At 43.2% G+C, this 26,765-nt stretch overlaps 1 protein-coding gene across 1 annotated transcript in view; it reads right to left on the reverse strand.

Moving 5' to 3' along the window:
- The window catches only part of LOC108801604 (ankyrin repeat and fibronectin type-III domain-containing protein 1-like), a 110,678-nt gene that overhangs the window by 74,040 nt on the left and 9,873 nt on the right, over positions 1–26,765 (reverse strand). The window contains exon 2 of the mRNA XM_018573495.1: positions 20,927–21,055. The gene's annotated coding sequence lies outside the window, so the exon portion shown is untranslated. The remainder of the gene's footprint in view (positions 1–20,926; positions 21,056–26,765) is intronic.

Consider the following 26,765-nt stretch of genomic DNA (forward strand, 5'->3'; position numbering starts at 1 on the left):
GGACTAAAGATTTAAATAAATACACAATCACTAGCCTGCATACAAGTATTTTATACATCAGGTTTAAGACTACCTCATCTTAAAGGGGGTCTCAAGAAAGATGGTTATACAGGTCAGTTCAGACTTTCCTTTGCTAATCAATATACTGTAACTTGTCTTTTCATTGAAGAGTTTTTATAACACTTTAAACATAAGTTGGTGTCCTATGAGATGGACAAAAGAGCGCTCAATATTGCACTCTGGTTTACCAACAGGAAATACATTTACATTCCACACAACAACCATCTTTGTAATGCCATGTTCATCACCAGCCACATCTTCATTGACTTCACTTGCATTCCACGAGCACCACTATAAAACCAGTTATATACAAGTGGATTAGACTGTCCAACAATTCTGGCCTGATCTGTAACAGATTTGCCAAGGTGATGCACAGAGGACAATAAAAGGACAATAAAACCAATCATACATGAGCTGCTAATATATTATATGGCCAAACGTTTGTGGACACCTGACCAGCACACCAATATGTTGTTGTTGATTGTTGAGCATCTCATTACAAAACCATGGCATTAATGTGTAGAGGTCCCCTTCTGTAGCTAGAAAAGCCTCCACTCTTCTAGGAAGGTTTTCCACAAGATTTTGTCTGTTGGAATGTGTGCCTACTCAGTTAAAACAACATTTGTTAGGTCAAGAACTGATGTACCTATCGAGAATGTGAATGAGAAGCCCAATCTGCATTCCAACATATCCCATAGGTGTTCAGTAGGAATGAGGTTATAGCTCTTTGAAGGCCACTCAAGTTCCTTAACACCAAAGCCATCAAACAATGTGTATATGGAGCTGGCTTTGTGCACAAGGGCACAGTCGTGAAGGGCCTTCCCTAAGCTGTTGCCACCAGGTTGGAAGTACACAGTTATCCAAAATGTCTTTGTAAACTGTAGCATTACCTATACTCTTCACTGGAAAACAAAATATGTAATCATTTGGAGGGATGTTCAAATACTTTTACTATATAGGCAGGTCAGGCTCCCACAAAGTTTGGCCATATAATGTATAATCCAATGTGGCAATGGTATGATGAGCTAGAGTAAGGGATTTAGAGGATTCCCACATTTTGCTTTTGGCCCTTTTTGATATCCATTTGGGTGTCCATTATCTTGAAAGCTGCCAGTGGCCCATACACAGGCCAACTGGGTTCTAGTTATGTCCGTTATAGTTCAATAATGACAATTCCTAATTCCTAAGAAGACCTGAAGCTGTACTTTGCATATCCCGAAAAAAATTAAGCCTATTAGTACATAGTAAAATACTCTGCAGGCCCACACGCACTGTAGTCAGTAAACAGTCCTTCCTGTATAATGTTTACAGTTTGCAGAGATTACAATGAAGTCAATGCAGAAAATGTGTCAGATGCCTGTCCACAAAGGCATCTCCAGACGAAGACTGCCAGTCTGCCAGCCAGATTGGATAACAGTGACACAATCTGTTCAATGGCCACACATTTACTGTTTGCCACTGATCTATGACTATACACACAGTAATACTAATGTTAAGGCTTTCCTTCAGGCTGAGATTTCAGCTGAGCAATTAGAAATTTGCATTGCTTTATAGGTACATATTTCAAGTAAAGAATTACACTTAACATTTTCTCATTTGACACAATATGGAGACCTCTTTATGATATTAATATGTATATAATATGAATGTCCTGGGAAAAACTTGATTGGCCATGTAAGAATTTTTTGCCCATTTTCCCTTAACAGCAAGGCCAGAGAAAGTCACTGGCAATAAAAATTGTAGACAGTGCTGAACATGTCTCATCTTATGGGAGATCTTTCCATAGTCCGGCATCTAGATGGACAATAATTTCCATGTTTGGCTTAGTTATGATGATTACCATGAATCAACCAGCAGATAAACAATCCTAATACAATCCTATTACATTAACTATGAGTTAACGAGGGTCTGAATTGTGGAAGCTGTGCTCAAAAAGGGCAAGCAAAGAGCAAAATACTAGCCACCATTATTGCCTATAGGCTTCCTGAAGATGATCTTTTCCTCATTACTGACTGTCTTGTTCTGCAGTGTGGACCCAGTATACAAGGTTCAACGTGCACAACGCCTTTTATTGCGATGCTAAGCAATTATGGTTACACAGTGCAAAAAGCTTAGCGTCTCAATAAAAGGCATTGTGCACATTGGACCTTGGAGTGCAGGTAACTTCTTCATATACTGTTTTACACACGGCGCCATCCGCAGGTCACACCAGCACCCACCTTCATATTGTGATTCCGGTCTATAGTGCGGAGGATTTTGGACTACTATAGAATTTTCAGTTTGGGCTCAGTCTCTTTTGTAGAGGACAGAGATTTGCTTCCTTATGTCAGAGTTGCTCCTCTGATGACTAGAGAGTTAAAATAGAACTATGGGGTAAGTGTTTTTCCCATAGTTCTCTTTAGGGTCATGGGAGGACATATACTAACCTCCTCCCGTGACCCAAAGCTCAGTTTATAGCGGGCTATAGCCCGCATTATACTGAGAGCGCTGCAGCTGGGACGGATCCCAACAATACTGTTGTGATCCACCACGCTGCGTGAGTGACAGCTGGCTCTGTCTATCTAGAGGCAGAGTCAGCTGTACCCGCCCCCTCCCCTGTTTGTCCCGCCACTCAGCACTGGAGGATCGGAGAGGTGAGGGGGGAATCCCTGCAGAGAGCGGACACTGACAGGCACCGCTCACTGCAGGGAGACGATCGGGAAGTGAGCAGATTGGCTGCATGTTTCTTCTCACTTCCCAATCGATATAGCCGACCTGTGACAGCTTTTTTGTCACAGGTCGGCTCTAACAATGAGTTCTAATTTAATGACTGGTAGGGTAATATTCAAGAAGCAGCAGAAGAGGTACAGATCCAAAGAATGGATGGGGCAGAAGCAGTGTAATCCGGATTTTCAGGTAGAGCTTCCCCTTCAGTAAGCGGCACAGTAGTGAGAGTCACCAAATCTCGGTCCAAGTCTCGTGAGACTAGTAGTCAGAGGTAGTAGTGCCTTAGATGGCACAATGCAGATAAACAACTATGTAGCTATATACAGCTACAGGTTTAACAAAAAAGCACATAAGCGCCAGCAACTTGAGCCAGTAATGAGGGGAAAGGAGAATCTCCAGTATAGTACACTTTCAGGGCTGCTCTCGCTGGTTAGTGAAACCTCATAACTGAAATATAAAAAACACAGAGAGAGCCTCCATCGTGTAAAACCTTTTTAAAGGAGAACTATGGGGTTAAGGCTTTTCCAAATAGTTCACCTTAGGGCAGTGGTGGCAAACCTTGGCACTCCAGCTGTTCCAAAACTACAAATCCCAACATGCATCTGCCTCTGGGAGTTATGTCTGTGGCTGTCAGAGCCTTGCAATGCCTCATGGGACTTGTAGTTCCAAAACAGCTGGAGTGCCAAGGTTCGCCACCACTGCCTTAGGGTAATGGGAGGAAACAAACTAGCGTCCTTCCATCACCCTAGGCTCAGTATACCGCGAGCTGTAGCTCGCGGTATACTGAGACGCCGCAGTATACCGCGACCTGGCGGATCGGAGCGGGGAGGGGGGAATCCAGCCCCTCCCCTGTCACTGCAGAGAGCTGTGGCAGGATCGAGAGGTGAGCGAACGCCGGTATGCGTTCGCTCACCTCCCGTTCTACTGAGCCGACCTGTGACAGTCTCATTGTCACAGGTTGGCTAGAACTATGAGGTGAGTGAAAAGCACTCACCTCATAGTTCTCATTTAATAAACAAAAGTAAAAACAGTTGGATGTGTACTCACAAAAGGAGATAGATCACAGGCATGAACAGGTCACGTAAGATAGACTTAGCCTGCCGGCTGTCAGTCCTTCTTTGGTTGACGCGTTTCCGAGGTCACACCTCCTTCATCAGAACCCCTGATGAAGGAGGTTCTGATGAAGGAGGCGTGACCTCGGAAACGCGTCAACCAAAGAAGGACTGAAAGCCGGCAGGCTAAGTCTATCTTATGTGACCTGTTCATGCCTGTGATACATCTCCTTTTGTGAGTACACATCCAACTGTTTTTACTTTTGTTTATTAAAAAGGTTTTACACGATGGAGGCGCTCTCTGTGCTTTATATTTCAGCTACAGGTTTAATAGAAGGTAAAGTAAACCAACACTAGCATAGTTATGTTATAATTGTCTGGATGAAGCCATTCTGAACCAGCCTGAACCATGCCTTGAAATCAGTGTCTGGCTGATGCCATGCTACCAGCATAGGATGGATGCAATGGGGAAAGAGCCTAAGCAATATAAACTTGTTCCAAGAACCCCTTTTCCTATTTGTCCATAGATTCCTTGACATGACAAGGACATGGCTGGCACTCACCAATGCCAGCCAGAGGGCATTGTCCCAGAGTATATATACTAGGAAAGTACTTGGTGTAATGCCAGCAGAATCTGCTCATCCACAGATTATTAAAGTATAATTTTGGCCCAAAATAACATTTCTTATAATATTATTAGAGTGACCATGCATTCGCCTTCTTTCTTGAGAAATGTTATGCAACCTCTTGCAGGCAGTAGATAATATTGGATCCTGACTTAATGCGGAAGGACCAACGCTGTCTTCTTTGCAGGAATCATTCAGATGCTGCATGAAGAATTTTTAAATGCCAGGTTTGTCAACTCAGAAGAAATCAGCTACCATGGCAAACATGGCATGAAATATCTCCATAAATCATGTGTGGGCCAAGACTACATTTGTCTACAGGTGAAACTCAAATAATTAGAATATCGTGCAAAAGTAATTGCAGTAAGTGCTGCAAAAGGGGCCCAAACCAAGTACTGAGTACATATGTATGCTTGTACTTTTCAGAGGTCCGATATTGTTCTATGTACAATCCTAAGTTGTGGATTTGGGGTTCTTGGGGTTTTCATGAGCTGTAAGCCATAATCATCACAATTATGACAAATCACGGCTTGAATTATCTTGCTTTGCATGTAATGAGTCTATCTCATATATTAGTTTCACCTTTTAAGTTGCATTAGTGAAATAAATGAACTTTGCACGATATTCTAATTATTCGAGTTTCACCTGTACAAGTACACAATAATACTTGTTGATCCTGATAAAAATGCAGTATCCTTGTGACTGCCTGTGTACTGAACTGAAATTTCAAACAATGTTTGAAGTTTACCAAGCAATCGTCTGCAAACTACTACTATCCCCCTTCCTTATGTAATTGGAGTAAGTGTTTATAGTCCAAATCAGAAGCACAGTCTATGGTGTCAACCCTGCTCTTTTGTACGGTGAATGAGCGTTGCCACCCTTAGACAGAAAGTGTATTATTGGCAGGATCACTCTAATAAAGGAATCAATATCAATAAAGTACAAAAAAAAAAAAAAGCCTCTGAAAGGAAACTAATGCAGCCACCACATCTAAGGACTGGTAATCTGCAATATATACATTTTTCTTTTTGGGTTTTGATATGCTTAAATAGGGATGCAACTGCTGTTATTATAAAAGGGAGGCAGCAGCAAGGGATTGTCAAGAGCAGGCACTTCAGTTTTCTTTAATGCCAGCCCGGATCTGAAGACATTGGAGGCCAGCACATTTATCAGAAACCCTGACAGGGGCCAAAAACCAGACCCACTTGGCAACCCTAGGCGTGTGTCAGTCTTAAAGTGATACTAAACTCAAGAGTTAAATCTTAAAATTGCATTTACGTACCCTAATTATTAACTAAAATGTATCTTATTTGTGTATCACTCGGCTCGATCTCGGCCCTCAAATCATCTCTGAATTGGTGCAGACACTGTCCTTCCTTCAGAAGGGTGGCTACTTTTGTTCCCCATGGTCCCTGTGTGTGTTGTAAAGTAGTCACCACTCCAAGCTCACTCCTGTGATGGACTACAATCGCATGTTTAGTTTACTCATTTGTAATGAGAATGTAGTCCATCAAAGGAGTGAGCTTGGAGCGGTGACTACTTTACAACACACACACGGTGAACATGGGGAACAAAAGTAGCCACCCTCCAGAAGGAAGGACAGTGTCAGCACCAATTCAGAGATGATTTGATGTGAGGATCTACAGCCGAGTGATACACAAATAAGATACATTTCTGTTAAAGAACTATGGGGTCAGTGTTTTTCCCCATAGTTCTCTTAAGGGTCACGGGAGGACATATACTAGCGTCCTCCCGTGACCCCAAGCTCAGTATATAGCGGGCTATAGCCCGCGTTATACTGAGAGCGCTGCAGCTGGGACGGATCCCAACAATACTGTCGAGATCCACCCCCGGCTGAGTAACAGCTGGCTCTGCCTATCTAGAGGCAGAGCCAGCTGTACCCGCCCCCTCCCCCGTCTGTTCCGCCAGTCAGCGCTGGAGGATCGGGACAGGGTAGGGGGGGAATCCCTGCAGGGAGCCGTGACAGGGACATAATCGAGAAGTGAGCGAGCGACGGTATGTGTTCGCTCACTTCCCGATCTACTGAGCCGACCTGTGACAGTTTCATTGTCACAGGTCGGCTCGAACTATGAGGATGAGTGAAAATCACTCGCCTCATAATTCTGCTTTAATAGTTAAGGTACTTGAATGTATTTGAAGGTTTAAGAGTTCACCGTCACTTTAAGCATTGGCTCCACCAGGTACTCTTCATACACACAGACTGCCTGGCTTCTTGTATATGTTCAGCTCCAGTCTGGCATCTTGATAAAAGATGAACTCAAATGACCAAGTGAGAGTTTTACATGCCACAGCTCAGAAAAATGAAACACGGATGGATAAATGACAGCTAACTCCAGGAATTTTATAAGCACGATTGTAATTATTGGAGACAATCGCTGGAGTCAGAACTGATGAGTGCAACAAAAAGCGTTTACTTCAAATACAGTGTATAATTCAGAAATGAACTCTACCCAAGTATAACCCAAATGCAGCATGGAGCAACTTCATTTATTAGAACCGCCAGTTTTATTTAAATTTTTTTTAAGTACCGGATTTCTTTTCTTTCTGTTCTATGTTTTTTCCCGTAAATGACATCTTAGTTGACCTGCAGGCATAAGCACTTTTATTTGTTTAGAAATATGCTGCCTTAAAAAAAAAAAAAATCTGTACTAAAACTATCCAGACTGCAGCCTTTACGTACGAAATCCTAATATCAACGGAGACATCTACCAATCACAGCACAGATTATCTTGCCACATTCCCAGAATGCCATTCTCCATTATATCCTTACCTACAGCAGGCTAATGTTTACCTTGTCTATGGCTGGAGCCAGTGAGGATATAAAATAAAATCAGATTCATCCTGCCTATATTTAGTTAAACTTCGCAGTGTGATGGATAGGGGGAATATAAAAAAAGAATAAAAAACACAAAAGCATCACCAAAGTTTAAAACTAACATTTCCAGTTGAAAGGACAGGCAAATATGAACAACTTGCTATCTGTTCTCCAGCACGTTAAATATGGGTGACGCCACGCAGAAATAAGTCAATGGTCCAGACCGCTGCTCCATGAATTGTGTGGTATGAAACAAATGCCCATATCACAGCAACCCCCCCAACACACACACTTAATCCTGGAATTGAATAGCAGCTTATGGAAATACCCATTTATCAAAAAGCAGGGTGACGTGTCGCTTGTCCTTGTGCAATATTAAAGACACTGCTAAGTATAGATATTGTGTGTTTGAATTCGACTAATGTATTAGCCTCTGATGCTGGGATTAGGTGTGGTATCTCTGCTTTATTTTATCCATGTCTTAGATCTTTGATCCTAAAACAACACAAGTCCATATATCAAAAAGCATATTGTCCCTGGCAACAAATCAGCAGTGCAATCACTTGGAGCGCATGGCTGTGTCAGCTTCGCAGTCAGCGCAGGCTGTGAGCACCCCCTACTGTTGTCCTACAAAGTCAGAAAGCTTTAACAGTGTTTTCTCTAATATAGAAACTGTAAAAAAAATCATAGTCAGCACTGCTGTCGGTTTTCACATTTGAAAAGGAAAAAAATTGCAAACGGTGGCCCCCATGCTGCTTGGCTGGCTGACAAAACATGCTGTCACTTGTGGAAACTAGTCAAATGAAAGAACATAGGTTGCCTACGTGTGAAATTCTTTTTTTACTCAAACAGAATCTGAACAAATAAAGGTGACCAGATTGGTGGATGCTGTGCCCAGAGAAAACAATCAGACTATAGACTAGTATTGTCTGCGTTCACCCTGCAGTTGATCTTTCCCCCATCATAGACTTACTATGCCTTGTTTTGTACTGTGTCTCTCTGTGGAGGTGATCACCTTGGTAGAGGCAGAGCTTTGCTTCCTCATGTCAAAGCTACACCCCCTGATGACTGGTGAACTAGTAAATGATGGAGAAATAAGGAAAGCAGAAGGAAAGGTTCAGAAAAATACAGATCCACAGAATGAATGAAGCCAAAGTGGGGAGATGCTTGCACAGCTGGTCCTCAGGTAGAGTTTCCTCTCCAGCAAGGAGAACAGTGAGCAGCATGGTAAAGATATCACCAAATCTCAAACCAAACCTTGTAAGACTAGCAGTCAGTGGCATCAGTACCTTAGATGAACTCACAGATATACAGTATATAGTTAGGTCTACAAAATAGGAGTGACTAGGCACAGAAAAAAGAAATATATTTTTCGGGAGGAAGTCAAGACAAAGGGTAGAGGGTACTTCTTAGGCCCAATTAACATTGCCAGATGTTCTCTATAAGACAGAAAATCTTTACTTTTTGGGTTGGGATCCACTTAAAAGGATAGTTTCTACCTAGAAGTCATAGTTGTAGGTGGAGTCTCAGGGGCTGTAGCATGCCCTGGTTTGCGTTATCTCTTGAAAATGTTATTAGACAGATCTCCCTGCCTTGGCTTCCAATGCTGTTCCTGTTGTCTTTTGAATGTTGGAGTTCCCACTCCTCCTTCTGCCTACTCCATAATATATATTTATAAGTTCTAAAAAGGTGGTACTCTTTAAATGGTTATGGAAGGTTTAGACGCTTTTAAGCTCAGAGAGATCTCACCTCTGTTGCATGTATAAAATCAGCCAATGGCTTTATAATTCTGTGCAGGCAGATTCAAATTCAGGTCAAATCAGTAGATCCTATTTTGGTATCACTGCTTCGGATGTCACCTCTCCACCACCAACTTGCTGATTGGACAGTGAATCAGCAGCATCACCTCTATTCAATGAGCAGGCAGATGAAATTGGAAGCTACAAAGTTGGAGGACTAGGAAATACAAAAATAAGAGTCCATTGTATGTGTCCTCTGCAGCCTGCTGGAGAATCCCAGTTGACTTATATGGGGCCAATTAACTCAAGAGTAGAGGAACCTGAAGCATGCTTGGAAGGGGCAGAACTGTTTTTTTAAAGTAGAGTATCTAGTGAAGGACTCCATGGCGGTAAGTGTAAATTACACATTACACCTCACCTACCAACTTCTGCAAAAGCAATCTTCTGGAAGATGTGAAAATAGCATCAATGAAGTGGAAAACTGGATTAATCAAGTACAACAGTCTGCAGTCTGCTTACTTTGAGTATTCACCATTAAAAAAAAAGAAAACACAAAGCTGAGTTGCTATCTCTTACTAAACAGGACAGAGAGTTTGCTATGGATATAGCACTCGACATACTAGCACTATGACATTACCCAGTGTAATTTGGTTTCTGTTATAACATTCTGCCTGAAAAGAATAACTCCGCTCTCAGTTCTGGTCAGACAATGACAAAGGTAACCACAGCATGGTAACATGGGAAACACAACCTTAGATTGACCACAATACCTGGTATGTGTCCTGCAGCAGCATCTATAATTCCAGCAATACATCTTCCTTCCCAAACACCTACTGAATCCCTGTGCCACACTATGAAACCACTAAGAGCTCGATCCTGCACAGAAGGCTTGTGATGACACGTACAACCATAGTGCAATAAGGATGAAGAGCTTTGTTTTCCAAATCTCTAGCTGTGTGCCCAAGGCATGTTGTGGATATAGATATATAAAGTTATATACAGCTGTTGCTTATGTGAGATGTGAAGGAATCAGTGCTATATCCTAATGACAGCATGCTATCTCCATCACATGAAATCAGATTAATGGACATTACTGGGGTATTTATGAAAGAATTGTTTGAACAGGCATTTAATGGACCTTTATAAAGAAGTTGCAAACCACATTGGCAATGTCTTGGTTTGCTGGTTGTCTTACTGATCTGGGGCACTGTATTGAGATGTATTGATAGAGCAACGGTCTATAGGCTGATGAACTGGACAACCATGTTTGACAAGAAAGGTACTACAGTATATTTTCAGAACAAATTGTGAACTGGAACAAAACTAGTGAAGAGACACATAAAGGCAAAATTAGGAAGAGGATTTTATTACAAGTAACTGTTCAGCACTGATTCCAAATTTTAGTCTCAACCCAATTCTAGTCCTGGTTTGCATGTCAGTCTGCGCTAAGGATGGGCTCCCCAAGGCACAGAGTCTAAGGAGTGTCTGGTCTCCTAAAACCAATCTTACAGGAGATAAGGATTTCACAGCTTGACACTTACAAGAAGATGTAGACCCGGTGTCTACTGGTGAGAGCTGACAAGCAACCCGAAGTGAAGTACCAAGTCATCAAGCATAGTCCATTTAGAACAGGTGGCTTTGTATTAGAGGCAAAAACTTGAAGGAAACTGGCAGACACGTGAACAGCTGGATTGAGAGGACAGGCTTCGGTCATTACTAGAAAAGTGTTTAGTGGACTGGGACTTTATAACATTTCTTTTTTATTGGTTCCCCTTTACTGGCCAAAATTCAGCAAGGGACCCGTAGGAGTAAAGGGGCACAAGGGGCATTGAGATGAGTCAAAAGGCTTCACATAGTTCCAGAAAACATCTCTCCTTTCTCTTGTTTGGTGGTCTGTACAAAAAAAGTGTTATCATCCTCGCGTTCCTAGGATAGCGTTATATATAAATATGGCCCTGTGGAGGACAAGCATCAAAGTTTACAAGGACCATCAGAACGTCTTTGGACAGGCACATCCTTATGCAAGCAAGGAGATGAGCCCCATGAATAGCAAACCTGGTGAGAAGAGAAAAAAAATGTCAGCATATAAACTGACCAGGAGGGCTGGTAGCTGTCCATTGATGGTGCCTGGAAATGTTCCTTACAAAAAGGGCACAATGATTTTTTATTCTTATCCAGAAGACGTCATTTTATCAGCTTTGGTACGTGGAAGGTAATAAGAGCATCACAACTAATGTTTCTGGACTTCAGAAATATTTATTTGATCATAAAAATCCAAGATAACCAGCCAACTCGTTTCAGGGATGTAAAGCTCCTCCTTCTTTCATTCATTAGGGCTAAAAGAATATAGACAAATTATAAATAGTCACATGAAAATGAAATGTTCTATCCACAGCACACGTTAAAGTTATATATTTGTTCTTACATACATAATTCACTTTTTTATTTCTATGTTTATGTCAACATTTCTCCTGTGACCATGTGACCATTTATACATCATCAATATTCTTCTAGCTTTGAAGAAGGGGGTGAATTTCGATCCCAAAACACGTTGGCATGTTATCTTAGATCGTTATGATAGAATAACTCTTGCTTTCTTCTACCACCTGGATTTTGTCTGAGGTGCTCTTTAGGTCTCTTTAGTGTTTAAGAGCTGCCTAACAAGAGCTATTGCATCCTACAGCCGGTGTCATAACTGATCACATGTGCAGCACCATGTCAACTAAAATCCAAAAAGAGGCTAAGATGGTACCCTGCTGTAAAGGATGGGAGGTTCTGTTTTAAGAAGGGGGCTGAGGAGTTAATGTTTACTATAATTAACCCTGTCTGCACTGTGCTGGCAGATCTCATTGTCATTTGTGAACTAGAGTTGAACATTGGTTTTAGGCATGCTATGTGAATGGGAACACATAACAAACATATAGTGGGTTTTTGACTGCAAAAGTGGAAATACACTTTAAGTTGAGCTGTCAATGGAATGCATCATCAAATCTAATGAAGGGCCCATGGAATATGAATTTAGAATTAATATCATACATCTTAGAGGAGCTCTAATGACTTTGGTAAACACGATTTCTATTTTTTTAAACAGAAATCCCAGTAAGACATTAACAAGGCACCGGGAAGAGTAACCACGAACCTGACAGGGTTCTTTAATTTCCCCCTCCACAGCCCCACATACGTTTCCCAGAATGGGTGGGAAAAGCCCTACTGTTTAGCTGTCTTCCAGTCCCAACGCCATCCCACCCTCCGAGAATATCAGGACAGCTTTCTGCCTTCGCCTCTTGGCTTGCGAGCCCACCACAAAGTACTTTCACACACACACACCGCAATCCACAGGAACATGGTCCCCGTCCAAGATCCAGAGCAGCTTGTACAACAACTCCCAGATAGCATTTCTTCAGAAAGCAAAGAGACTCCAGGGTCATTAGAGAATGAGATCGGAGGAGGCGGGTAGGGGAAGCCAGCTTGGGAAATACACACTGGCACCTTTTAATATAAAAGAACACAATCATCTGACCATCTACCAAAAGGATACAAATATCTGTTGTTACAGGTTATCTCCAATAATGTATGAACTTGTAGAATGAACCAAATATTTATCCAGAGTAGACATTTTGAAAATTAAAGTTGAACACCGGGCAATTTTAATTTAAATATATTCCAGAATGGCCATAGAGTATATAAACCCACTTTGAGTGCACCAAATCTCTCTACAAAACTATAAATAACCTTAAAATAAAGTAGTAGTTACATCATTGCTGTCTTGTACATAGCCTGTACAAAGAGCTGTAGGGGGGGCCAATCAGGCTCCACCCACTGCAGGCAGCCTGCAGAAAGCTAAAAGAGGGGGTGGAGACAAGACCAGTCTCCCTGCACAAGAAGTGAGAGCAGCAGTAACTGGTCTTTATTACAGGAAGCTCCTGTATAGAGGTAAAGTATCCCACTTTAGAACACACACAGGGACCATGGGGAACAAAAGTAGCCCCCCTCCAGAAGGAAGGACAGTGTCAGCACCAATTCAGAGATGATTTGAGCATCTACAGCCGAGTGATACACAAATAAGACACAGTTTTGTTAATAGTTAAGGTACTTGGATGTATTTTTAAGGATTAACTCCTGAGTATAGTGTCACTTTAACTTCAGGCAAATATAAAGGACACAAATGAATGCAGCTCTGTAATCATTAATCTATCATTAAACTAATTCCTATAAATGGTAGCAGTATAAGTACTTAAAGTTTACCTGCTATCAGCCGCTTGCATCCCCCTGTACAGCAGATTCAGTCTGGCGGAGAGAGAAGCAGCACAATGAGCAAGTCAGTTGTGTTGCATTGCTCATGTGCTAACAAGAGATATTCTGATAGGAGGAAGGAGCAGAGTGACAGAAAGATGAGCTCATCAGTCTGCTGCTTCCCTTTTCATTGTCCAGTCACAGACTGTGGGAGGGACCAGACCTGCGTGTGCTACTAAACTGCAGCAGAAGATATCCAGTAACCTGGACAATGCTGTGTAGCAGAACTGTGCAAATCTCACAACTTGATAAACAAAAATGCAAATTCTTTGGCAGGTAAACAGCCCCCATATCTGTATTTTATTTTTGTATTTAGCTCTTTGTCTGGAGTTCAGCTTTAAACTATAATTAATAAGCCTACCCGCAGGGAAAGGGTTCTGCCTTTGGAAATGTGATTCTATAAACATTTAGTTCGGTTTGCCAGAACACATATAACATTCCTCTGTACATTAAAGCATATGTCAAGGCAAAATAAAAAAAACAAACATATTTAGTAAATTTCTGGAATACATTTCCCCATGTTCTATCTTTCTAATACTGCAAGTAAAAAACAAAAACTGTTGATATGCCAAAAATATAGTGTGCTCCTGCCTTTCTCTTTGACAACACAGCCCTGAATGTGGTGTCAGCCCTGCCTACTTAATTTCTGATGGATTACAAAGAACAACGCCTTCTCCTCATCTTGATAACCCCTACACATCTTCTTCTCCTCATCTGCATAACCCCACTTCCTCATCTCTATAACCACTCCTCCTCACCTACTCTCCCGCCTTATATCCGAAACCCCTCCACCTCATCTACTCCGTGTATCTCCTCTCTCTCGTTATCTCCTCCCCTTGCCTCATCTCCTCCGCCTCCTCATCTCTTCCGTCTCCTTATCTCCATAACCCCTCCCCATCTGCATAACCCCATCTCACCCCCCCATCATCTGCATAATCTGTCCTCATCTCCCCCCTCTCCTCATCTCCATAACCCTTCCCCAACTCCATATATATAACGGAACACTTTCAACAGTATAATTGGCAGACCAAATTAAAAAATATTAAATTAGAAAGAATGCAAGCACTGTGATGCATTCTAGTTAAGCACAGGGAGTGCGGCATTTTCGGAATTGTGTTACTACAGACAATGGCATGATTTTTATCTGCACCTGGGCATGCAATCATGGTTGAAAGACTGGTTTTGGAATGTGAGTGTTTTTGTGGATTACACTGTAATGCGTTGTCACAGTGCATCACAGCATGTGTGCACAACTCATCATACGCAATCTCCTCCCCTTGCCTCATCTCCTCCGCCTCCTCATCTCCATAACCCCTCCTTGTCTCCTCCCCCTCCTCATCTGCATAATATCTCCTCATCTTCTCCCCTTCCTCATCTGCATAATCTCTCCTCATCTCCTCCCCTTGCCTCATCCCCTCCCCCTCCTCATCTCTTCCGTCTCCTTATCTCCATAACCCATCCTCATTTCCATAACCGATCCACATATCCTTGCCCCCCTCATCTGCATAACCCCTCCTCATGATTTTTTACTCATCTCTACCCCCTCATCATCTCTCTCCTCTCCTGATCGCCATAACCTCTCCTCATCTCCACCCCTCTTCTTATCTCCATAACCCCTCCTCATCTCCTCCCCTCTTCTTATCTCCATAACCCCTCCTCATCTCCTCCCCTCTTCTTATCTCTATAACCCCTCCTTGTGCACAGACAGAGAGCACAGGGAGTTTTTAGCTCGCAGGTTTCTTGGCAGGATCAACAGGTTATTTTATGCACTTATCAAACAGATACAACAAATAGGAAAAGTTCATTGATAAGGTTTACATTGAGAGAGAATCCCAGCTAAAGGAGCCTGGGATATGTGAACTATATGTCGAAGTCTGCTCAGCTCTGGGAGAATTACGTTATTGCTACGTATAGAGTTTGCACAATTGGGCATTTGATATATTTTGTGACCACAGTAAACCCTGTGCCAGAAGAAAGCAAGAATTATTATTTCATGGATTTTATATGGATGAGAGAATTTGGACCCTGGGGCTGTCATACCTAGATGAGAGGAGTTTGGCAGCTAGGATAAAGATGTAAGCTGTGAGAAACCTAATTACAATTATTGCATTGTCTTTTCCTGTAGTACACATGCCAAGCTGCGCAATTATGTAATCACTGCAAAGAAGGAGCCACAGCAAAACAAAACCCTCTTGGAAAACACTTTGGATTGTGGGGATAGGGATCGGTATCAATTCCAGGCTTATTTAATTTTACTATAAATCTAAATTTTCTTAAAGCTAAACTCAAGGCAGATATAAAAGGCGCCAAATGAATGCAGCTATGTACATGATGCGTATATATATAAATATATATCGATCTATATATATATAGATGGATATATATAAAAGTAGCTGAATCTGATTTGGTATTAACCTCCTGCAATCCCCTATACAGTAGCACTTTATCTGTGAGAGGCAGGGACAGGAAAGCCAATCAGGTGTCTTGCAGAGGCGTCCCCAGGCTGGGTGTCACCCGGAGCGGCCCCCAGGTGGCCCATGCCGGGACGCCATCATGCATGCGCGACATCATCATGCATGCACGTAATGACGTCACACACAGTTAACTACCAGTGTCCATCTCAGTGATGGACGCCGGCGGAGAGAGAAGGGGACTTTATCTGGCGGGATAAGGTATACCGCCGGGTCCCCTCCTCTCTTGAACAGAGGGAATGACACCAACAAAATGACTGTGAGCCATTTTGCTGTCACCGGCTCTGATGGTGTCACCCGGTGTGAGCCGCACCCCCTGCACCCCCACTGGTGTGTTGTATGCAAATGTCCTAAAAGGAACATGCTGATAGGACAAGAGACCAAAGTCAGCAGAGGGATGACCTCATCAGTCTGCTGCTGCTCTTACCCTGTCCAATCAGCAGACTGGAGGTAGGAAAGAGAGGACACCACTGTATTCCGGACTCTATGTTGCTATCTGGCTGTGATGTCTTCCTGGACTGTGTTAATCTGAGAACTGGAAAGACAGAAATACAAATCCCTGACAGGTAAACCAGCTCCCTTATATGTATTTTATCTGCATATTTATTTGTTTGCCCGTAGTTCAGTATTAATATACAAATGTATGGGGTTATTGGGCTTATAATAATATTAATTCAGTGACTTGTGAGCACCATATTCCTCCAATTACCGATACTTTTTCTTAAAGGGACATGTGACATTTTTTTCTAAAACAACACAAACTCATGATTTTAGTGCAGTTTCTCACCAGGGCTAAATACGGATGTCACCAGAACTGAATACATGTCCCCACAGCAGAACACATGTCCCTAAGGCAGAATAGTATTCTGCTTTGGGGACATGTATTGTGAGAATACATGTCCACAAAGCAGGATACATGATCCCAAAGCAGAACACATGTCTCTAAAGAAGAATAGTATTCTGCTTTGGGCACATGTATTCTGCTTTGGAAACATGTGTTCAGCGAATACATGTCTCCAAAGCAGAATTCCTCTAAGCAGGCTGTGTGTAGATCTCTGTGTGGGCGACGTGGACATCTGCAGTGGCTCTGCGTGCACTCCACCTCACCCGCAATGCCGCCCTCCCCCACGTCCAGACCGGCAATGCTGCCACGTCCAGAGTCCGGCCGACTATCTGGCCCCGTGACTTTCATCCATCTTCCGGCCTCCCCCACGTCCAGACTGGCAATGCTGTCACGTCCAGTCCGGCCGGCCCCGTGACTTTCATCCATTTCCCGGCCCAATCCTTTCTGTCAGTGTGGCGGGAACCTCCAGCCCCCGGGGCTGTCCATGGCTGTGCCTGAGCCGGGAAGGAGGAGGAGGAGATAAAGAACAGGCACTGCCATGGACAGCTATCTGCAGGTCCGCAGCAGGCCCCCACAAGCGCGGGAAATCGGACGGCCGCTGCTGTTTGAAAATTTAAAGGGCCGGTATTTGCCTTAAGAATCGGGGCATTTTCACGAGTACAAGTTCTCGTGAAAATGCCTGGTATTGGCCCCGATAATAGTATCGGTACATCCCTACTCATAACGCAAACAACCAACTGATGACAAATAGTGCACAGCCTACTTTTGTGGCTGTATATAAAGTATAGCCAAAACTTGAAGGCCGTTCTTAACCAGGGCAAACACAAAAGGTCTAGCCCTCCTCCCCCTATCCAAAACAAAAACAAAAAACTTTTGTCTTTACATATACAGTATATGAATATTCATATAGATAAAAATATAAAGATTTTACTCCTGTGTGATATTTCTATCTAAGAATTGAACTTGATGAGAAAATTAGCATGCTCTAAAATAATAAGCGTGTCTGAAATAAGTCCTGCATTGACACTGATGACCTTGCCCTTGCTCCTTCCAATCATAGTGCCCTATAATTTGGCACTACCCCAAACTGGTCATCAGTCAGGGCTTAAAATGCACCTATGCTCAGATGGACAACAAATTATTTACATATTCTTAACGAGCAGTAAATGAGCTTAAAAAACAAGCCATGTCCTCTCTAGCTGCATGTAGTATGATGTAAATCAAAGACCACAACAAAGTCATCTGCTGTTTGTTTACATTGGAAGGTTGGCAGGCTGCCAAGATTCTTGTGCAACAGGAAGTAATAGGAAATATACTAACATTTCTGTGTCTCTGTTGTAAGCATTCAAGAGGAATTTCTCCACAATGCCCATAGCTATAGAGCTGAATGAGGGCTTGTGTCAAAGTGCTTTTATTGGTTTTTCAGAATGTGTCGATACTTTAGCATGCATAATCTGTGCACAGACTTTAGCCACTTGAGTCCCAGCTGCTGTTTTAAAATGGTGCTGGGATAGCGGATATTCATACCAGCATTGTTTTAAAAGAGATCTGAAGCCAAACATTTTTTGGCATTAGTCATCTTTTGAGTCAAAGGAGTACCTATACTAACATGACCTAAAGTCAGCGTCTAGTGGGCTACTGCCTGCTATATGCTGACAGCACGGAGCCGTGCTGCAGCTGGGAAACATGCAGATAATATTGTAGGAATCCATCCGGCTGCCTGATTGACAGCTGGCTCTGGCTCTCTAGAGCCAGGGCCAGCTGTGCCCCCCCTCCCCTGTCTGTCCCTCCAATGAATGCTGGAGGAACAAAGAGGGGAGGGGGGATACCTGAGTGGAGCGGTGACTGACAGCCACCACTCTCTGCAGGGAGAAGAGTGTGAGCTGAGCGATCAGTGGTTGTGATCGCTCAGCTCTCGATCTATAGAGCTGGCATGCAGTGTCACATGCCAGCTCTAATTATTGGGAAGAGTGCATTTTACTCTCCCAATAATCCTCTTTTAAAAGGCAAGCCAGTCTCAGCACCCTGGGGGCCCCTGCTAGCACTAGTTCTAGAACCACTAGCTGTCTGCGAATATAAAACAACACTAGCATGTTGTGTTTACATAAGGAATGTAGTGATGTCACAAGTGACGTCATTGGACTTTCTATCAGTACCGAGGCTGGGACAGAGCTGTTCAGCTTCCAGGAGCTGATTGTACCCAGCAATAGATCACTACTAAAAGTGACCTGCTGCTGCACAGCTTCATTGACCCCCATAAAAAAACTGAAATAAAGAACATTTTAAAACAAAATGTGTTAACAAATAAAAAAATACGGTAAATATATATTCATATTCTAAAAATAAATAAAAGTATTCCCTTCGCAGATTTAAAGGAGAACTATGGGGTTAAGTCTTTACCCCATAGTTCTCCTTAGGGTAACGGGAGGACACAAACTAGCGTCCTCCCGTCACCCTAGGCTCCGTATACCGCGAGCTGTAGCTCGCGGTATACTGAGACGCCGCAGCTGAAGCGGATCCTGTGCCGGGATCCGCCCAGCTGCGTGACTGACGTGACTGACAGCTGGCTCTGCCTATCTAAAGGCAGAGCCAGCTGTACCCGCCCCCCTCCCCCGTCCGTTCCGCCAGTCAGCGCTCACCTCCCGATCAGTTCGCTCACCTCCCGATCTACTGAGCCGACCTGTGACAGTCTCATTGTCACAGGTCAGCTAGAACTATGAGGTAAGTGAAAAGCACTCACCTCATAGTTCTCCTTTAACCCAGGTTGCAACAATGACTTCGGATGACCTGTATGACATTTGCGTTCACAGCGCAAGCATCAAATGATCATGGAAGTGAATGCAATGTCATTCGAATTTTTAGCAATAGCAAACCTGTGGAAAAGTATCCAGTGTGCTAATTTTTCCCCTTGTCAAACCAACCTAACTTATCTTAATGTTATGCTAACGAATTTGCACACCATTTTTTTCCCCCTGCATGCCTCACAATGCAGCATCGGAATGGCAATAAAGTCCTCCTTGAGCTTTACCATGCTGCCACGTTTCATAAAAGTCGCACTAATGTAATATCATTTTACTCAGACTGTTGATTATATTTTGGGGTAAATATATGGGGGTGCGCAAATTATGTAAACTTTGTTTTTTTTTTTACTATATATTCCCAATAAAAAAACATTTAAAATATATGTATCCAAATTTGCTACCAAGGTAAAGCCATATCTGCCCCTGCCCAAAAATTTGTATAATACATTGGGATAGACTGTGAAGCCTAAAAGATATAACATGTGGAACCAAGACATCACAAAAAAAAACCCTGTTGGACAGGGGATAGGGACAAAGGCCTGGGGACTCAAATGGTTAATAGTTATTCTTGTGGCCAACTCTGTTCCAATGTTCTTTCCTACAATTAATCAGCACTCAGCATTTACATTATTCAACCACCAAAATGTATTTCAATTGATGACTAAACAACAAGTTTGTTGCTAAAGTGAAACAATTAATAGACTAACTTCAAGCATTAAAATGCAGCTTTCATATCACCTTACACTCCATGTCTGAAGGAGAGACCATATGTTTCCAAAGCTTGCATCTTCAATCTATTGGGTAAGCCAACATATACTTCTGAATGTATTCATGGCTGACACAAAAATGTACCCTTACTGCTGACCTTATACAATGACAACTATAATACATACATTTCACACCACTTTGAACAAATCAGAAATTTCTCCCAATCGCCTTCTATGTTCCAATAAGCTTCACACTTAAAGTGGCACTAAACTCAGGAGTTAAATCTTAAAAACGCATTCAAGTACCTTAACTATTAACAAAAATGTATCTTATTTGTGTATTACTCGGCTGTAGATTCTCAAATCATCTCTGAATTGGTGCTGACACTGTCCTTCCTTCTGGAGGGGGGCTACTTTTGTTCCCAATGGTCCCTGTGTTTGTTGTAAAGTAGTCACCGCTCCAAGCTCACTCCCATGATGGATTACAATCTCACATTTAGTTTACTCATTTGTATTGAATTTATTGTCCATCACAGGAGCGAGCTTGGAGCGGTAGCTACTTTACAACACACACAGGGACCATGGGGAACAAAAGTAGCCCCCCTCCAGAAGGAAGGACAGCGTCGGCACCAATTCAGAGATGATCTGAGAATCTACAGCCGAGTGATACACAAATAAGATACATTTTTGTTAATAGTTAAGGTGTTTGAATGTATTTTTAAGGTTTAACTCTTAAGTATAGTGTCACTTTAAGACCAATCCCTCTTTCCGTTTGCTCTCATAATTCTCACCATTCAATGCTCAGTGATCTTTGCCGGAAAACAGGCTGCTCCAGAGGTGCCAACTCAGCATCATTCCTCTTCTCAGACTTCTCTTTCAGCGATAACCTGTGCGTGAACTTGGAGAGACCGCCAAGGGACCTGTAAAAGGGACAAAAAAAACAACAAAAAAAAGGTTAAGATAGTTATCTGGTCAATTTTAATACTTAACTCCTCTGATGATTGACAGTGTCCATCGGCTATCAACCCCGACTAAAATGGAAAATAAATCTTAAAGGATGAGATATTAAGCCATGCCGGTTTGATTTAAATAATAGCAATACTGGAGAATGACACTGTACCGCATTGTATCCAAGGCTATTTATAGTGCATGTGCACAGACTGTACTGCAGCAGAGAGATGAATCATGGCAGATATGCAGTGCCTGTGCAGGCATATGTAACAAATACCACTCACATGTCCATGTCCATGCCCCAACAACACACATACACACACACAACAATAGCTTGCATAAGCGGCAACGTAAACTCGCTCGTGTGGAAGATCTGGGATTTCTAAATGAGCAAAGCCTGGTTTGAAAACACTTTTTGCCTGAAGTAACCCTTGAGAAATCACATTATGTTATCTCAGTAAGATTTTTCCTTTGGGCATGAACATAATGCTTATGTTTAGCCTCGGAGTACGGTGCAGAGTAACCGGGAAGATCCATAAAGATGTACCACTGCGAGCATTACACACACACATGCTGCACATTCAATAATCCGAGCTGGAAACAGACCTTAATGTCAAGAAGAACAACTGACATTTATCACTTCACATCAGAAACAAATACGGTCTGTTTCTCCGTGGTGCCACGGGTCTAGCTATCGAAAGCAAGGAGAACTGAACGCCAACTGGTCCTATTTTACCACTTTATGGTTTTGTCTCTTAAATAGATTTCATTCGCTTCTCTGTTTTTGTTCGATACATCTGCTACTATATCCCAGTATTCATAAACATAAGCTCAATGTTCCTACATCAGAACGTTGAGTTTGTAACAACCCAAGTAGGCTGCCAGTGTCTACATAATTAATCTGATGAAATGGAAATGAAGGCCCGCATGCTTAATAACAAGATATGGCTGCTAAAACAAACACTAATAGGATTATTCAATAAACAGTGAAATGTGTAGAGCGCAGTACCCTCTAGCAACCAATCAGCTTCATACTCTTCTGCAGCCTGATCTGTATAGGATACATCTTCATTGGTTACTGTATGTTCTGAAATGTGTACTTTATTCTGAATGAGCCCATTCATGTAGTATACAGAATTATGGACCGCCTACAAAAACGTGGCCAGCTTCCAGTAATAAAGTGAAGGGTCTGGGAAAGAGATGCTGGTTCCAGAATTACAATTGGTGGGACGTAGTTGGTTATTTGTGAAGTTTAGGTGACCTTGTGCACTCTAGGGCAGTGGTCACCAACTGGTGGTCCTCGAGAAAATGTTGTTGGTCCCAGGGCCCCTCTGATACCGTGCAGGCTGGGCCGTTATTGAAGCAGCACGGAGACGCGCGCGTGCGTGGTGACGTCACGCTAATGCGCAGTGAAGTCTTGGCGGGGTGACACTCGGTTACCGCTCCGGGTGTCACCCAGCCCCGGGACGCCCCTGGTTAAGCCTTAAAAATACATTCAAGTACCCCAACTATTAACAAAGATGTATCTTATTTGTGTATCACTCGGCTGTAGATCCTCAAATCATCTCTGAATTGGCGCTGACACTGTCCTTCCTTCTGGAGTGGGGCTACTTTTGTTCCTCATGGTCCCTGTGTGTGTTGTAAAGTAGTCACCGCTACAAGCTCACTTCCGTGAAAGATTATAATTTCTAATACAAATTAGTAAACTAAACATGAGATTGTAGTCCATCACAGGAGTGAGCTTGGAGCGGGGTACTTGGTTACGTTACTTGGTAAGTTTTTAAATTACAGGACTAATCTTGTACACAGACCCCATGCAGACAGGGCAAAGGTCAGAATCTATTGCTTTGTGCTTTTCATTTAAAGCTTTGTTCTCTAATTCGGAAAATAACTTATTTGTATATTTAGTATACACATGCAATTTTCCTTAATCTTCCTAAATTAGGAACTCGTGGCAATTATATACATGTAACACAATGTCACATTTTAGATGAACACATTGTCTGCTCAGTCCGGCCTCCACCCACATTTGTAATATCAATCATTTTAAAAGGTCTGCATGCAATACAAAAGCGTGTCAATACAAGTACTTGTATCTGCTTTAACTGATTGAAATCATTGCAGTTTGTGCCCCTGCTTGAACAATGAGTGCCTGTCTTACAACAACATGAGATAGGGCGTAGCTATGAAGAAAGTCAAGGGAGGGTAAGATTTTTCTATTTTACATACGGGGGCAATTTGTCAATTTGGTTGCATTATCAGTGTCTTTTAACCTGTTGCATCTCTGAATTTAGTGCATATAGAGCAGATTTATTATCCTAAATGCCTTGATATGGAGAATTGTCTCTAAATTGTCACAAACTTGCTGGGAACCTCCAGCTGACATGTCCCATAATGCTTCCCTGAATTGAGGGCTGGTGCAGACCTGGGGATCCTGGACGCCCATCCCGGGACCGCACACATTGTGTGCAGTTGCACACAGCGGTTGCCACACGGCCCCATTGATTTCAATGGGGTTACATCCGCGCAGGAATCGAGGAAAAAAGACACACGTACCTTTTTTTGCAACACATAACGCGCTGCTTTTTAGTGATCCTCCCAGCACGACTGGGGTGCCATTAGAAAATAATGGGCACAATCGTCACTGGGGGGTGGGTAATGACTCGCCCCTGGCTTCCTGATTGGCCAGGAAGCCGGCTCCATGCTTCCTCTTCACTTGGTGAGGAGGGAGCATGGACCCAGATTTCTGGCCAATCAGAACTCGCCGCCTGGCTTCCTGATTGGTCAGGAAGCTGAAAAATCAGGAAGCCGGGCGGCGAGTTATTACCCACCCCCCCGGCTTCCTGATTGGCCAGAAAGAGGTAGCATGGAGACGGCTTCCCGGCTAATCAGGAAGCTGGGCGACGAATCAATACACGCCACCCGCCTTCCTTAATGGGACTTCTGGTATCGGTATTCGGTATCAGTGAGTACCAAAAAAAAAAAAATCGGTACTAGTACTCGATACCGAAAAAACGGTATCGGCGCATCCCTAATGAATTTCCCCTCACAGCATATGAGCCTTTTCTGAATTATTCTACAGCATTAGCTGCCAGTGTAGGCAATCGTATACAACATGCAGAAAATATGCCAACAAATGTGCTTTTTGAAGAGAAGACTTCCATATCAAATATTCACATCACAAATGTTTATGGGGCTCAAATTACCCTTTTACTAAGGGAAACAGAGACATTTCTTTCTGTTAACCTTGATAAAGGGAACCTTTAAGAAATGTTGGTCATGTGATGATTCAATAGTAGCACAATTCTTTGCATGTCATTGAAGAGCGGACTTTTTCTACAGGGGTTCCAGCTTCTACCAAAATAATCTTCTGCACCCATACCCTAGAGAAGGGGTAGCCAAAATTCAGTCCTCCATCTGTGCTGAAACTACAAATCCCAAGGCTTTGCAAGAGTCTGAATGCCACAGACATGATTTGCAGAGGCAGGTGCATTAATGGATTTGTAGGCTGATCACAACTGGAGGGCTGAAGTTTGGCTATCCTTGACCTACAGAAAGCATGAGTCCTTCCAAAGGTCATCTATAAACAGGCTGGGATAGGAATGGATGAATTATGTTTTATATGGTGGTCACAGAACAACTACCCCTACACTGGTTATGCCTCTATAATCAGATACCCTTCAAAGTGGGTATCGGATCTCAGCAGGTAAGGCACCACATAAATATGGTGGTTACAGTCCCAACACATCAGCTTCTGTTGCACAACTGCCTACTGTATGGACTGGTTAAACTAGATTACATCCTTTTGGCGCTCCTAATGGTTCTGTCTAAATTGCCACTTAATCTGCTAAGTGCTACATAGTTCAAGTAGAAAGGTACTTCAAGTAGTAGAGGTGAACCACAGTTGAATCAATGTATTCATGGATTGTATTAGGTTGCAGCAGATTAAGGCAAAAAAACAATGCAGGAATAAGTTTCACATAACAGCAAGGATGCTTTCTGACGAAGTCTCTGATATCAGACAAAGAGGTTCTTCTTGGGCAGCATGCCTGTAGGTAGGTGCAGTATGGCCAACTGCCACTAGATGCCCCCATGGGGCCCTGGAGATAGATGCAGCTCTGGCCTAGGGAGACTCTGTGTCCCAGGAGAGTTGATTTATAGGGGGCGCCCGAGAGGGGAAGAAGGTGAGAGAGTACAGGAGAGCAGAAGTCTAGGACTGTTTGCAGAGTCTCCGCAGGGAGACTGTTTCTTGAACATAGGCTGGTCCATGGGAAGGACAGGACCAGGCCTAGGACTATGTAGAGCTACAAAGATTCCCTAGTTTCCCCATAGGGGGAAACCCACCGAGCTAGGACTGACAAGGATGGGATTCCGGAGAATAGTGAGAAGCTGTAGTACTGATGATATTTGCCAGCGGGCCTCTGGCCGAAGTAAGTCGTGGACTCTGGGCTGCACCTGGGCTGTACCTCTCTCTCTCTCTAAACTGTCTCACTATGCAACTATAAAGAACTGTGCCGTCATCCCATTCGGGGGTGGCTGAACGTATTCTTTGTTCTGTTAATTCCTTCAAGTAAAACCAACAAAACGACTATCTGTGTGGACTGGTTCTTCTCCCTCCAACCTCTGAGCAGGTGGGGTTCTACAGGAGTGTGATGTTGGACGGTATCATGGCTGTACCCATCCGGAGGAGGGTAGGTGTGCCCTGGGGCTATGCCTGACACTGGGTGCCGTTCATGGTGACCTTTCTCCCTAAGGGGGAGGAAGCGCCGAGGACCGCAGAGGCGGTGGAAGCCATGAGGCCCTGTGTGCGCAGTACTACACGTGTGGGAGTGTTTGCACGAGGCCAAGGCCGTGGCCCCTGACCGTGGGGTGTCTGGTTTCGAGTTGCATGCACGGGGTTACACAGCCAACCCAAAAGGAACACACACGCAACACCCCGAGAGTGCCCCCGAGGGCCCTCCACCCCCAGTTGTCCAGAAATGAGGAATAAAACCTAGTAAACAGGGAACTATTAGAGCCTTAAATCTATAAAGCTGTTTGGTGCAATCTTTTGAAATGACATGACCTTGTGTCTTCTTGGGGTTTATTTTTCTGCATTTGATGTGCTTTCGAAAATACATGTCACCAGATTCCCATTTACCTGAATGGTGCAGAAAGGATGGCAGTTCTGCGGCTGTGTTTGGCCTGCTTTGAGTTGCGCTTCTCTGGATGAAGCATGTACTATTGGGATGATGAATGCTCTTTGAAGACAAAGCAGGTCAAATGCAGCCTTTTGCTGTGATTTGCATTGGAATGCATGCATTTGAGCACAGCTACATTTGTATGCAAATGCCAGCATCTCACAGCAATGCCTCAGTACACAAGGCCTTACTCTGGTTGCAAGGTCTACAACACAGTTACTTGGTGTTGTGGGCTTGGTGCTCCATACATCTCATGATAGAAGCTTTACCTAGGAGCCTAAAAGTCTGCATCTGAAGCTCCTTCCTGTCCCCACTTTGATGTCTCCTCACTACCTAACATCCACATGTACCTAGTGGAGGAACAAGGCCACCAAAGCAACCTGATGGCACCTTCCTACCGGCCTCACAACTCCAATCTTCCTTCCATTCCAAGTAGCTGCTGACAAATGAAGCAACAGGTTACCTATTCAGCAGTCTTAGGCTATTCAATTATCTCCAC

The sequence above is a fragment of the Nanorana parkeri genome, unplaced genomic scaffold, assembly GCF_000935625.1.
Source record: "Nanorana parkeri isolate BGI_ZX_2015 unplaced genomic scaffold, ASM93562v1 scaffold2400, whole genome shotgun sequence".
NCBI lineage: Eukaryota > Metazoa > Chordata > Amphibia > Anura > Dicroglossidae > Nanorana > Nanorana parkeri.